The sequence below is a fragment of the Hemicordylus capensis genome, chromosome 7 (assembly GCF_027244095.1).
Source record: "Hemicordylus capensis ecotype Gifberg chromosome 7, rHemCap1.1.pri, whole genome shotgun sequence".
Taxonomy (NCBI): domain Eukaryota; kingdom Metazoa; phylum Chordata; class Lepidosauria; order Squamata; family Cordylidae; genus Hemicordylus; species Hemicordylus capensis.
The window spans coordinates 27,937,992-27,952,579 of record NC_069663.1 but is presented as its reverse complement, the minus strand read 5'-3'; the positions used below and the strand labels follow the sequence as shown (position 1 = coordinate 27,952,579).

General features: G+C 47.4%; 1 long non-coding RNA gene across 1 annotated transcript; it reads left to right on the top strand.

Annotated features, from left to right (window-relative positions):
• Positions 1-3,907: 3,907 nt before the first annotated feature.
• Positions 3,908-13,584, top strand: LOC128333073 (uncharacterized). Its single transcript, XR_008310840.1, has 3 exons — positions 3,908-4,022; positions 5,090-5,752; positions 10,546-13,584. It is a non-coding gene; the product is annotated as an uncharacterized LOC128333073 (long non-coding RNA).
• Positions 13,585-14,588: the final 1,004 nt, after the last annotated feature.

Sequence of the window (14,588 nt, the reverse complement as noted above, 5' to 3'; positions counted from 1 at the left end):
TCCAGAGTGTCCACATCAAATGTTTAGGAAGCCAATTCACCAAACCCCTGACTGATGTAGCTACATTTTCCCCAGCTGTTACGTGGGAATAACCTCTCTTTACAGCACAAATACTCATGGCATGTAGACACACAAACACACACACATCCCTTAGATGAAAATGTTACAAAAATGTCCCTTGTGTACCCTGATGGTCTATTGCTGTGGTGTCTGCTCCAGGCCAAAGCTGGACAACAACTTTATCTTTGACCATTGCAGTGACGCAGTTCTTTTTGGAGAAAGGACCTCTTGGAGGGGGGTTATCCTTCTAAAATCCTGTTTTTTTTGCTGGACAGAGCATATTGTATGGGGCCTACTACTGGCAACACTGGCCAATGGATGAGACTGCCAGCACATTTTTTTGGAGTCTTCTCCCAGCCCCGTCCTCTGTCTTAAAAAGCTAAGCAGCCATCGTGGGGAGGTGTGGCAAAGGCGGGAGATTCCAGGTCTTGCAACTTGCTTTCTCTTCCGTCTGGCGGGTGGACTGCACCGATTGCAGCTGGTGGGTGAGGGAAGAGCATCAGACAAGCATCTTTGGCCTGGTGAGTAGGGATGGGGGAGAAGAAGAGGCTGGCTTTCTGTGCTGAGAGGGCTCTTGGAATGTTCCCCCAGCCCCAGAGTTGGATGAAACCACTGCACAAGATTCCTTCATGCATGAAGCAGGTGCAGAGAACAGGGTCTTCTGGCAGGAATGGAGAACTTACTTTACTAGTAGCAGCAGCAGGAGGAAGGTGTGTTTGTCCTCTCCCCGTATCGCTGAGCAGTGAGAAGTACAACAGGCAGGTAATACTGGCAGACTTCATTTCCCTCTGGGTGAGCGAGTTCTGGAGGCTTGCAGCATGTTGGAGGCATCTCCTGAGCTACACGTTGAGCCTGGCAGAGCAAGCAGGCCCGGAGCCAGGATCAGGCACGAGCTGAATAAGCTGCAGCTTAAGGCCTCGCATTATATGGGGACTCTGAATGCTTAAATCAAAAGAGAGAGAGGCTAAATTTCAAGTTTAGCATAGCTGGCTGAAAAGGAAAATGTGTTACACTTTATGTGCTATGCAAACAGCTGTGTGCTATGCCGGTTGCATTGCCTTTGAAGTTTAGTCATGCTGAACTGTGAAAGTGCTCCTGTGTTTCTGTACATTAAAAGTTTTCATAAGTGCTAGTGGGAACCAGATGGGAGTCTCTGTGGGCGTGATTGAACTCCCTGGGTTTCCAGTTTGTTTGTTTCTTTGTTTCTTTGACCTATTTGTATACTGCCCAAAACTTGCGTCTCTGGACTGTTTCCAGTTGACATATATCTATTAAGATTTCCCCCCCCCGCCCCCGTTGGGCAAGAAGGCAATGGAATCTCCTCCTTGGTGGGCACTGAAAAACGAAATTGGATGCAGATCTGCTTCAAGTCTATAGAATTTGTCTGCTGCCAGACGTTTGATTGGATGCCTTCCAAAAGAGTCATCTAGTGGGAAACTATCCAGAGGACAGCTCTAGAGATGATTGGAGGTTTAGAGGGCAAACCGTATAACTATATTTCCAGCCTAGATAAATGGTAACGTGAGGACATATTAATCATCTTCAAAGGATCTCAGGTGGGAAAGGGAGCACAGCACTCTTCCCCAACCTCTTCCCCTGAGGGTTGAGCACTAGTCCGAACTGGCAGGTAATGAGTCCTGGGTCCTACATGGGTAAGATCAACACCATGAGGGCACAGCTGCACCTTGGTGGGTCAGGATTCCTTCTGCAAAGACCCCTGCGACCTGCAGTTTTGCAAAGGTGCTGCTGATGGCGTTTTCCCAACCCTTTGCTCCCCTACAACACCATAATTCCCAGAACTCCTTGACTGGACGCGTGATGTCCCAGCAGCAGCTGGAGCTTGCAGGGGAGACATGCTCTAAGAAGGGCCGAACAATGGGGCAACCAAATTAGCAAGGTTACTATGGATTCCTTGGGGGTTCTGTTATTGTTTTAAATCTAAAAGGGAGATATGCCAGGAGTGGCTCTGATAACTGAATATCAGGTCTCAAGGAACTGGATGGTTCTGCAAGCGACCTGGGCAGTTCTCCGGGGAGCGAGGCTGGCTGCCGGTTTCTCCTGGTGACTTCTGCTTGTTTTAGGATACTCCGGAAGCATCCCGCCATGTGGCTGTGCATGCAGTGTGCGCTTGTGTCTCATCGCCTAGGCATGAGGATGCCCAGCTCAGGGGGTGTCCCAGGTCCTTCTTCATCCGTGAGGAGCCTCTGCAGAGTCCTCTGGGCTGTTTCACTCATGGGCTTCTCAGCCAGTGGGCAACATCTGTGTCCGAGAGAGTCCATTGGACTTCTGAGAACCATCATCCAGCAGCTGGTGAGTAGTCAGGGATGGAGGGATTGGTGCGAAGGAGAGTGGCCGGGCTGGAGAAGGGACACCCAGGGGGTTGCTAGGGACTTAAGAGATCTGGGATCTGGGGCCACGACCCCCCCCCCACTTTTGATAATGAAACTCAATCATACCCCACCCACCGCAGAATAATCACACAAGTTTTTTAGAGTCTCTACTATTATAATGCAGCACCTCTGAAGGTGGAAGAATCCGGTGAGGCCGGGAACTCCCTCCTCCCCAGTTCTGTGCAGGCAGGTGTCTCCACTGATTCGCTTCCTTTTGGAAAGAGGACCTAGAGTAGGAAGGAGGGGGCTGACAGTGCTCTGAGCACCATTCACTGGGGGCCTGTGCCCCATTGGCCACCCCCTAATGATGCCCCAGGGAAGGGAACACCCTTCTGTGGGAAGAATTTGTCTTGGAAGCTGCCAGGGCTTTAGATCGAAGCACACTCTGTTTTTCCTGACTCATTCAAACTGTCCTTTGAAAGCTGTGGTGTGCTTCCTCTTGGTGGAGAGAAGGGTCTGCCGCGTGGCTTTTGTTCACTTTCACTTGGGGGCAGGGTTGGGTGAGGTTGGTGAGGGTTTCTGCTCACGGACTCTGGCCTGGCTTCAGCCGTAAGGTCTGGCTGCACAGGACATCTCCACCGCATCAAAAACAGCAGCTCCGAAATCTGGTCTACGTCTGCAGCAGCACAAGATGGCAGAACAGCTCGCAGGTTCCCAAGCTCGAGTCCCCAGATGCTGTTGGACTACAACTCCCATCACCCCCCAGCCACAATAGCCCAAGGACCTGGAGACTCAGACTTGCATCTTTGCATCAAAGCATCTGGGGACTCAGACTTGTGAACCCTTGGAATAGACTGAGCCACCTCAAATCACAAGTGGAAAATACCATTTTTCGAGATCCTCCCTGGAAGTAAAAAACAACAAAGCACCATAACTCAGAGATCAAAGTGCTCCCTTCTTCCTTAAGGAGCTAGTCTTTTGTTTTTTTACTTGGAGGGAGTCAGTTGTGGAGGGGAGCGTCCATCACCTGTGTGCTCTGTCCACACATCTCCACCACCAGTTGGTCCTCCTCTCCACTGCCTCCTGGTCCTCCTATATGTGCAGACCAGGCTCAGATCTGGCTGGCTTTGGAAAGTCAGAGAGGACTAGGGAAGGCTAGGGAGGCAGATAGGCAGTGAATCAGGAGCTGGCAGCTAGATTCTTCCCTCCCTCCCTCCCTCCGCCCCTCCCTCCTCCTGCCTTGTTTATCTTGGGTTGTCTTCTCTGTCCTCTGGCAGCTCATCCCATCTGCACCTCCCCTTCTCAATTCCTGAGAACAAGGAAGCAACAGAGATCAATCAGCAGCAAAATAGAAGTCACAGGGGGATGGAGAGGAGGCAGGCAGCCAGTTTCTGCTGCTTCCCTGTGTGTTTGCTTCCAATCCCTTCCAACTTGCTCTGCCTCTTTCCAGGGTGGAACCCTGGCTTACACGGGTCTCCTTGGGATGCAATCAATGCAAACCTTTTGTTATGTATTAGGGAACATCTTGGGAACGGTTTTCCAGCCAAGCCTCCCTTTCTCTAAATGCATGTTGATGTCTTCCTTTAGGGAAACTCCAGCGAGCGGACCCTGTACACCCCAGAAAACAGAACTGTGAGTAACTATCTCCTAGTCCTAGCAAATGAGCCCTACCCCGTTTATGGTCATGTAAACTGCCCTACTGTTGACCTATAGGAGGATATCTAAAAGAAGTAGCCGCCTTCTCACCGTTCACCCACCTGGTGGTGGAGGGTCTTTCCTGCTTAACGGACTAGCTCTGTTCTGAAGATGGAGCTGGACTGGACTCTGCCATGATTGAGCCGGCTTTCCCCAAAGCTCCTTTCCTGTCCTCCTCCGTGATCCATGTGCTACTGATAGAAAACAGCTTGCTTTCTAAATGGCAAAAAATGGCATAAAAAAGCAAAAAATCAAATCAAATGTTTATTGCAGTCAACGACCAGCTTTGAGTGAATAACCACTATATAACAACTGTAACAATAATAACCGTAGAGCAAGGAATTGTGCATACAAAACATACGACACAACTCTAATGTATATACTAACAATCAAGTTAGCCAGAGTATAACTGACTACAGTTGTTATTAATGCACAATCTGCAATTTGGATATTCCATGGCCATTTGGAAGAAACTGGGGGTTTTCAGTGGGCATTTCCTGTCATTCATTTTAAAGGCATTCCCTAGAGCGTCTGCTTTGCATGTAGAAGGTTCCAGGTTCCCTCCCTGGCAGCATCTCCAATATCAGGCTGAGAGAGACTGCTGCCTGCAACCTTGGAGAAGCTGCTGCCGGTCTGTGTAGACAACACTGAGCTAGATGGACCAGTAGCCTTCTGACTCGGTATAAGGCAGCTTGCTATGTTCTTATGTTCCACCTAAAAGGCCCTGTGGGTGCCTGAAAGAAGCCAACAGCCGCCATGCTGGATTAGACCAAAGGTTGACCTTGGCTGGCATTCTGTCTCCAGCAGTGGCCAGCCAGGCGACTCTGCCAAGCCCAAAGCCCCTGCCAGGAACCCCTGGTCTAGGAGAGCCTAGGTTCGGAGGGTCCGCCTCCTCATGGGTCGGTGGTGCCAGGTGCAGCCCCACCCCCCAGCCACGAGTATTGTCTCCACTTCCCTTGCGCCACCTGCCTGCCTTCTGGTATGTTCTTTCTTTTTGGCCCCAGTAGGTCTGTTATGCTCACAACCTGAAGTGCTTCCACGGTGAGCTGGAAGTGATGGAACTGACACACAACGAGCACCAACGGATCCTGGGCCAGCTCAGCCAACGTCTGAAAAGGCTGCAGGCAGCCTTGCAAAGAAGCCCCGCTAGCCGCTGCCGCCGCCGTGCCCACTCGTGCCCGCCTTGCGAGAGCAACCCCGAGCAGCCTGTGCCCGCTTTCCTGAACGCGCTCCTGGAGCTGCTCCAGTGGAAGTGCAAGGCTTGGGCCGGCCAGGGGCCAGTGGCCTGTCCATCCCCTGCTCCATAAGGCCGAGAGCAGCAGCGCCTGCCCACCACCCAAATGCCCCCCCCACCCCCTTGGCTGCTTCTGTGGTGGGGGTTGGAGGAGCTGCAAGGGCATGCCAGGCAAGCTTTGTGCCATCGGCGGGCAACCCACCGCACTCAATAAGAAACGGAGCAGCCTCTGCATGGATATCTGGGAATGCCCTGAACAGGAAGGTCACCCTCTGGGTGGATGGGTATTGGCCATAGGTTCTGCTGGGGACTTGCTGATCGCACTAGTAACGCCGGCCGTTTGGATGCAACGGATCTCTGTCCGAGGTGGGGGACCCAGACCAGGGCAAGCCTAGAAGGAGCCGTGGCTAGGATGCCGTCGACATGAACAGAGGTAAGAGCATGATGTACAGCTCTCCCCTCTTCCACTAGATCAGGGATTCCCAATCTTAGGTTCCCAGCCACTATTGGACGACAGATCCCATAATCCCCTGCCAAAATGGCCAAAGGGATTGTGGGAGTTGTAGTCCAACAATGGTTGAGGGACCCTTGCACTAGCTCCTTCCATCCTGTGAATGATCTTTGGGCAATAGTTGGCTTTAGGAATCCGAAAGGATCACGTCCTTTACTTTAGCAGCTTTGCTTCTTTGTCCATTTATCCCCTTCTCTCTCTCTCTCTCTCTCTCTCTCTCTCCATTCCTCTTCTTCTCATTCCATTCACCACTCTTGCCCCAACCTCTCCTCAGTTTGCTTCTGTTTCACTACTATCACGCCTTAAAAGGGATATTTTGTCATCTGCAAAACCCTGTTGATTGATTAAGTGCCGTCAAGTCGGTGTTGCCGTCGACTCTTAGCGATCACATAGATTCTCTCCAGGTTGATCTGTCTTCAGCTTGGCCTTTAAGGACTCTCAGTGGTACATTCATTGCTGTTGTAATCGAGTCCATCCACCTTGCTGCTGGTTGACCTCTTCTTCTCTTTCCTTCAACTTTTCCCAGCATTACCGACTTCTGAAGGAAGCTGGGTTTTCGTATAATGTGTCTGAAGCATAATAGTTTGAGCCTGGTCATTTGTGCCTCAAGTGAAAATTCTGGATTGAACACAGAGCTGTTCGACAGTGGAACTGCCCGCCTCCTGAAGTGGTAGGCTCTCCTTCGCAGGGGGCTCTTGGGAGGCTCAACAGCCATATCTGCCAGGGTGCTGCAGCAGATACCAGCAGTGGGTTGGACTGGATGGCTTCCAAGTTCTCTTCCAGCTCTAGCATTCTATGAGTTCCCCCACCTTTATTTATTTATTTATATTTTTTTGCCTTTTATAAACCGCTCTTCCTCCAAGGAGCCCAGAGCGGTGTACTACATACTTAAGTTTCTCTTCACAACAACCCTGTGGAGTAGGTTAGGCTGAGAGAGACGTGACTGGCCCAGAGTAACTCAGCTAGTATCATGGCTGAATGGGGATTTGAACTCAGGTCTCCCTGGCCCTAGTCCAGCACTCTAACCACTACACCACGCTGGCTCTTCAGAGGCTGGGCAAGTGCTGACCAGTTTCTTCAGTCACGGTGCCCTTTTTCTGGAATGGCCTGCCAGGTGCCAAATATCTGTCTTTTCAGTCCTAGGCAAAGGTCTTTTTGTAGGCTCCAGTTTTCCAGCATGTCACTTAGTCAGTTTTAATTGCTGTGCCTTTTGCCTTCCTGACAGTTTTATTGGCTTTACCGAGGGTTTGCTTTGAAATTGTAGCTTGACAGCTTTGCATTTGTTTGATGTTGAATTCATATTGTACTTTATTGGAATACAGTCTGTTACTCTGGAAGCTACTAGCTGGACAAATCTTAAATTAGAGCAATTTGGCACCCCCTCAGGAGAGGGTCTCTGAAGAAGGTCTCGTCACTGGGAGAGCTGTCTGACGGATCACCCGCTGTTATGGCTGGATCCAACCTCCCCGTCATGTCTGAGCATCATCAGCTGTATTTTGCTTGGGCTGGTTCCAGTTCTGAGCCTCTGACTCTCCTTCCTATGTACTCTGTTGTGATCATGTGTGTGATTAGAACCACAGCCTTGCATAACTTCACCTGTTAATGGCCTAGAGGCCCTCTGTGTCCTCCTCTCAGTCTTAACCAGACTCTAAGAAATGTTAGGTGTGTTTCTCCTCGCCATGAGTTGGCTTCTTCGGCCATCAAGGAACTGCAATCGAAACCAATCCCAGTCATTCAGCAGGTCACTGCAAGTCCACTGGCTGGTGCATGGCAGCTGCCATAAGTGCTTCAGTGAGTTCAGTGTCTTCGGTAAGTAAGTGAAACTGATTTGTAGGACTGGAGAGAAGAAGTACTACTTCACACAAGGCTTGATTAATGGAGGGAATCCACTGCAGCAAGAGGTGGTGATGTCTCTAGCTTAGATAACTTTCAAAAGAAAAAAGGATTGGACACATTCATGGAGGAGAGCTCTGTCAGTAGAGACTAGCCATAGAAGATCAAGTGGGTCTCTGCCTCTCATCATGATCTATAATAACCATAACTTTATTTACAAAGCTGCCCCATAGCCATTGTTCTCTCAGCAGCTCACAGACCTGGCATTCAGACAGTGCTGCAGCAGAGGGCTAGGAGCTGAGCAAGGGACAGACCTTGTATCCAGATGTGGTGAGGATAACGTCCCTAGAGCTCTCTTGAGTATCCCAGTGGGGCTGACCCACAAACCTGCCCCTGAGTCCAAGCTGAGTTTCTCATAAGCTTGTCGCATCATGACATGTTCATGCAACCGCATAGAAAAGCCTGGGGGAGCTCTAGCATTGTCAACAGGAGCTGCAATTGCTCATCATGGTCTCGGATGGTAGGAGGTCCTCATCACTGAACCCCAGAAAGTTGGTGAGCTTTCCTGCACACGCTGTTGGGTGTTGCCTTTGAGGCATGCCGGGCAGTATTTCTCTCCTCTTCCCTTCTGGAGGGCTGTGCGATTGTATGTTTGTTTGTTCTGTCCACAATCCGGTTGCCTAGGAAATAATGACCAAACTATCTTGCCTCCAGCATTTTTGCTGCTGGCGAGTTTCTTTCTTGGCAGCTTTTCTGTTGCTCTTTCCAGTCGACCCTCCTTTGCATGCAAACAACTTCCATTCTGGGGAGCCCATAAAAGTTAGCCTCTTCAGGTCTTTCAAGACCGAGATGCAAGGGGTTCGCTGCAAAGTCCTATGAGGGCTAGTAATAGGAGCTGCTCTAGTCGTAGCCAAGGGCCAGCCAGGAGGACTGAGGCAGAATGGCAGCACAGGCCCAGAAGAAACCCAAAGCCAAGTCGGATGTTTCACCCAAGGGGCAAGAAACGACAGGCAGCCTCACAGATGTCCTGAAGAGATGCCAAGCTTGCACCCAGGGCCATGAGTCCTCTGTGCAAAAAGAATTCAAATGCTGTGCCAGAAAACCCATATCAGTGATGCAAATGAAAAGGAATCCCACATTTTTGTTTTGCATCTGAAGTTATGCAAATTTAACCTGCTGACGCTGGTTTTGCTGTAATGGAGAAAAGCAAGGTGTTGTGCAGTGCAGTGAAAGAAAAGTCCGTCATCTCAACTTCAGAACAGCCCTGCTGGACCAGGCCCAAGAAGGCCCATCTAGTCTAGCATCCTGTCCTCACACTGTGGCCCACCAGATGCCTCCGAGAAGCCCACAGGCAAGAGCTGAGGGCATGCCCTCTCTCCTGCTGTTACTCCCTTGCAACTGGCATTGAGAGACATGGAGCCTCTGAGGCTCAGCGGGAGATCAGCAATTTCACATTCCAGTTCCTTCAGAACTCTTGGGTAGATGCCATCTGGTCCTGACAATTTGTTATTTTTTTGTTTTTCAATACAGTTTAGAATAGCCTCTCTCATCACTTCAAATTGGCCCAGTTCTTCAGCCTGAGAAGCTCAGTTCCAGAATGGGTATATGGTCAATATCCTCTACAATGAAGACAGACACAAAGAATTCATTCAGCTTCTCTGCAATCTCCTTATCCTCCTTAATAATCCCTTTTACGCCCTCTTCATCTAAGGGATCAACCGCCTCCCTGGCAGGATTTCTACTTCTGATATTTTTAAGGATGTTTTTGTTATTCCCCTTGACACATCTACCTATATGCTCCTCAAACTCTCTTTTCGCTCCTTGCATTTCCTTTGTCAGAGTTTATGTTCTTTCCTGTTCTCTTCATTTGGGCAGGACTTCAATTTTCTGAAGGAAGTCTTCTTCCCTTGTATAGCTTCCCTGACTCTACTTGGTAGCCATGCAGGTGTCCTCCTGAACTTGGTGGTTAACTTTCCTCCTTGGTATACATTACAACTGAGCTTCTGGTATTGTGGTTTTGAATAAGTTTCATGCTTTCTGAAGTGATTTGACCCTCCTGACTTTCCCTTTCAGCTTCCTTTTTATTAATCCCCTCATTTTTTTAGAAGTTTCCTCTTCTGAAGTCCAATGCATCTGTTGGACTTCCTTGATGATTCTCCACTCACACATATGCTGAACACTATGGACACTGTGCTCTGGCTCCTGTGCTTGTAGCTGGAATTCCCCACATTTTCAAAACTAGCTTTTCAGGGGGAGCCAGAGAGGGGTGGGCTAGACACTTCCTTAAAAATAAGACGATAAGATTCTGGATGAAACACCCATGACGGTGCTCTCTCTGCCCCATCGTTATGAGAGACCAGACAGGTGGGTATGAGACAAGAGCCCTTGAGATGACACAACAAGCCTGATCCTGGCTGAGCCTGCCTGTTCTCTCCTCCCCCTTGGATCTGGCATACAGCTCCGATGCAAGTGTCCTGATTTCTTTAAATCACAGCTCCCCTCCTCCCACTCAAGGTGAGGCGCATGAGTAGGGTTCAGCAGCCTCTTCAGGTCATGCCCAGGACCCAACAAATGGTTTGTTGGGGCACCTGAACCAGCCCTTTTTCGTGGGCAGCAAAACCTGAGCGTGCCTTCCCGTGGCCATCTGCTGGGCTGCCAATCTCTCTTTGGCTTTTAGGCACCTATTGCAGACTTTTTAATGTGTAATAATCTGCTGCCTTTAGGGGTCTTATGGCCTGTTGCTATTCAATGTTATGGCTGCTGTTTTAGCATTGTGGATCTTCTTTCTTCTCTGCCATTTAACAATATGTCAAAATGTCATCTTGTTTTTAAGATAAAAATAAAATAAAATGACATTTGACTTTGTTTTGATTTCTTTTCAGGAAAGCAAAGTAATGGGGAAACTGGCGCCCATCTGACACCTGGCGCTATGGAAGTGTAGACGGTGTCCTTTCCAGCCTCTGTGTGATGACTCTGTAATATTTATTATTTCTTATCCTTGCAGAATGTATCTAATGGGAGCACTGCTGTCCTCCCTGCTGCCCCCCCCCCCCCCGCTTGTGGAGTAAACAGGGCTGCCAGCTGTTCCTTGTTAAACATGACAGCATTTCACTCCACTGCCCTTCCAGGGTTTTTTGTTCATGTGGATTCCCTCTGGGGCTTAAATTTCCACAGAAGTCCCATCTGGCAGGATGCTCCCATTAGGGAACCTATAACTAGAACAGTGAAGTTCTCAGAGAGCGCAGCTTTCCCCACCAATCTCAACAAATGGCTAAACAGTCCAACCGGAGCCTCTGGTCTGTTTATAAAGTCCTTTTCCTGAGAAATCTCAGCTCCCAAGTGATTTTGACTCTGCTTTTTAAGAGGATGAGCAATTTCTGCTTTTGCATCTGTCTGCAGTTCTGTTTTCTTTGTTCCTCCAGGTGAAAAAAGACTCAGTGGGCTCAGGGGGAAAAGTCAACATGTCATTGGTGCAGGCTGCTGCCGCTGCCATCTCTCTGTTCCCACTATCCATCCTCCAATGGATACTGAACATTTATTTATTTCATTTATTTATTTATTTATTTGTTAACAAGTCTTATATCCTGCTGAATCCCCCCAAAGGAGCTCAAAGCTGCTTACAACAAAACTACTTCATTCTATGTACCATGTGCACAGTTCTTCACAGAGCAACAGAAACAGGAGGAAGACCACTCCCTGCCCCAAGGAATTTACAAATCAATGTTGACAGTAGATGGGGCAAGGAATGCATGTGAACAAATTCAGTTACAGGGACTGAAACTTGGGTTCAGCTGGAGATAATGAGGATGTGGTTCTTCAGGAAAGGGAGCTTTTGAGGTGGGATCAAAAGATGGGTGTAGTAGTTACATCTTTGTTTGGTTGGTCCCTGCCTTGAGGTCTATTGTACTGGCAGGCTTCCATAAAACATCTTTCCAGTCATTCTCTGAATTTTTGGATAAATCACGATGTCACTAAAACATCCTTGAGTAGTTGCTTATATTTAGCGTTTCCAACAGACCTGCACTATACGGGAAGTCCCGTATCTGAGGCAAAAATCTGTTGTCCCATATACGGATTCCCCCACCCCGTGCGGGCCCCCCCCCTATTGGCAGAGCCCCTGGGGCTCTCCCTCATCCCTCAATGCATTTGCATTGAAGTCTGGGTGTGAAAGAAACCACAAAGTTCCCAATTGTTCTGCAAACTTGCAGGAGCAATTGGCTGGGTTTTGCAACATCTGCTTCATTTACTTATCTAGTATCCATAGACCCACAGACTCCTGCTAACTGACTCACCACTTCTGGCAGTTAAAGCAGTCTTTCAGTGACAGCCAGGGCAAGATGCAGCAGGAATGTGTGTGTGCGCGCGCACACGTGCAAACCTGGAGGCTTTACAGACAGGGCTTCTACCCCAAATCTCCTTCGAGAGAGAGTGTGTGCATTCCCACAACAACCAAACTTACCCCAAAGTCCCTTCAAGATCCTTGGACCCACTCCACACACAAGTCGGGCTTTGTCTTGCGAATTCTAACTTATCTCGAGGTGTTTCTGGATTTTTTAAATGCTGGTTTTAAGCTACTTTTTCTTAAAACGTAAATAGGGAGAGGCACTGACTTAGAATCATTAGCATGATAAGAGGGATACTCTCTTTAGAAACGCAAATGTAGCTCTTCAGTACTCTCTCCCCCCCCACCCCACCCCCTTGGCTAGAAGGAAAACCCGGGAGCATGCCATGTGAACGTGCATCAAAACAAAACCCGAGAGCAGAAGGGAGGGGCCTTCCCCAACTGATAAAGAAGAATATGGATGGGTGGATTCCAGTTCTGGCTTCTTTACTTTCATTTATTGATCAGACCACACTGACACCAAAAGATTGGGGGGTGGCAATTATTAAAAGATTAAAAATCCAAATTTTTAAGAGTAATCTTTCAAGTTGCTAAATTCACTCCCAATGTAGTTTTCAATCTTGAAGGTAGAATTTTAAATGTGGAAATCAAAATCTGGCTTTCAGTATTTAACTTCTGTTTAACACTTAATCTCCCAAGTGGTTTGACACATTTGATATTAGCAGATACTTTTAGATCCACCTGGTATACAAAATTGGAATCTAAACTATTGACATAGATTTTTTTTAATGTTTTTATTATCCTTGTGTGGTCATGCCAAGAAGGCTCCTAAGTAGAGGATTTGTGATAAGAGTATCAAAGGGTATTAGTTTGGTCCCCAAAAAAACGTATCCCGGAAAGAATTAATAGCTTAAACCAGCAAATTATCTTTATGGACAGACAGAATCAACAGACCCCAACCATCACAGGGCTTTTTCCTTAGCTTGTTGAAATGCTCTGCCTTTTGCTGTTGTGTCTTGGACGTTTTGGAATATTCCATATGATGCAAGAGTTTGTCCTTGTAATTCTGGTACAGTTGAGTCAATTGAACATGTCCTTTTAAATTGTATATTATATCAGTCAATAAGAAATTCTTACTGTCTTTCCCTGGGCATTCAGTGTTATTTTATGCCACCTAAAACAGGGAAATGGCTTGACTAGCCAGCCAGAGGTTGCTGGTTTGAATCCCCACTGGTGTGTTTCCCAGACTATGAGAAACACCAGTATCGGGCAGCAGTGATAAAGGGAGATACTGTGCGGGAGATGGCAATGGTAAACCCCTCCTGTATTCTACCAAAGACAACCACAGGTCTCTGTGGTCGACAGGAGTCGACACCAACTCGAAGGCATACTTTACCTTTACTTACTTTCTGGAGTGAATCCTGAGACCAATTTTAATTAGTGGCAAAATTCTTTGCAGCTGCTTGTAAGATTAGATAATTGATATACTTACAAAAACTACTAGCTGAACATAATGGATGGATATGTTGTATTTTTTTTCTCCTTGTCATGGACCGTAATAAAGAATCAATTCATGCTGTAACAAGTGCTGTTGTATACCATGATATGGTAAAGGTATGATATGCTCCAAGATTTCATTTTATATGGGTGAGAGAGCCTGACATGTTTTTGTAATATTTGCTTTATTTTACAAATACACAAGTAGAACACAGTGGAGGGAAACATCATATGAACAGATTGCACAGCTGTTAATCTGGATTTCCAAAGAGAGCAACTGTTACAAGGTTATACTCTAAATTCAGCTAACTCACATTCTCTCAAATTAAAGCACAAATTCAAATTGCCATGTCCTTTCTCTTAAATTAACTGATAATGGTTTAGTCTATGATTCATAGCTGGGTTATGATCCAGTTATGATCTTACAGCCGGAATGTCAATAATTTGTTTTTGGAACTATGCCCTGCTGAAAATGGTTCTTAGTTTCTGGTAAATATGCCTGTCATCACAAGTTTAAAAAGCACTTTGTATTTCTAGGACTATCCACCAATTACAGCAGTTTTGTTGACTCATCCTCCAATTTGATTTACTTTATTTGCTACCTATTATATACTAATGATAGCATGTGAAGTCATCTGCAGAAGAGCACTAGTGGTTACTTTCTTCGTGTTCACAAATCTCTGAATCATATAACCCAATAAATTAAGACCATATAATGCTGGAAGCATTAAAAAAAAAAAAAAAACCCAAACAGAAAAAAAGTAGGAAGCACTACACAGTAACACACTAAGCCTCTTCGAGCACAGCAAGAGCCTGACTTCTGAACAAGCATGCATAGGATTGAAGAACAAATCCAGCCCCACTAAAGTGTGCAAAGCAGACTGGATCATAGCTGTGTTTTTTGTTTTTAAATAGCATGTAGTCATGAATCATATGAGAGCAGCGATGGCCAAGCAAAGACTCTCCATTAGTGTTCCTTCTAACAGCGATTGCCAGATGTTGACGACAACTCCCTCAATCCCCAAGCAAAAGCCATTGCAGCTGGGGATTCTGGGAGTTGTAGTCAGCAACCTCTAGAAATCCCTG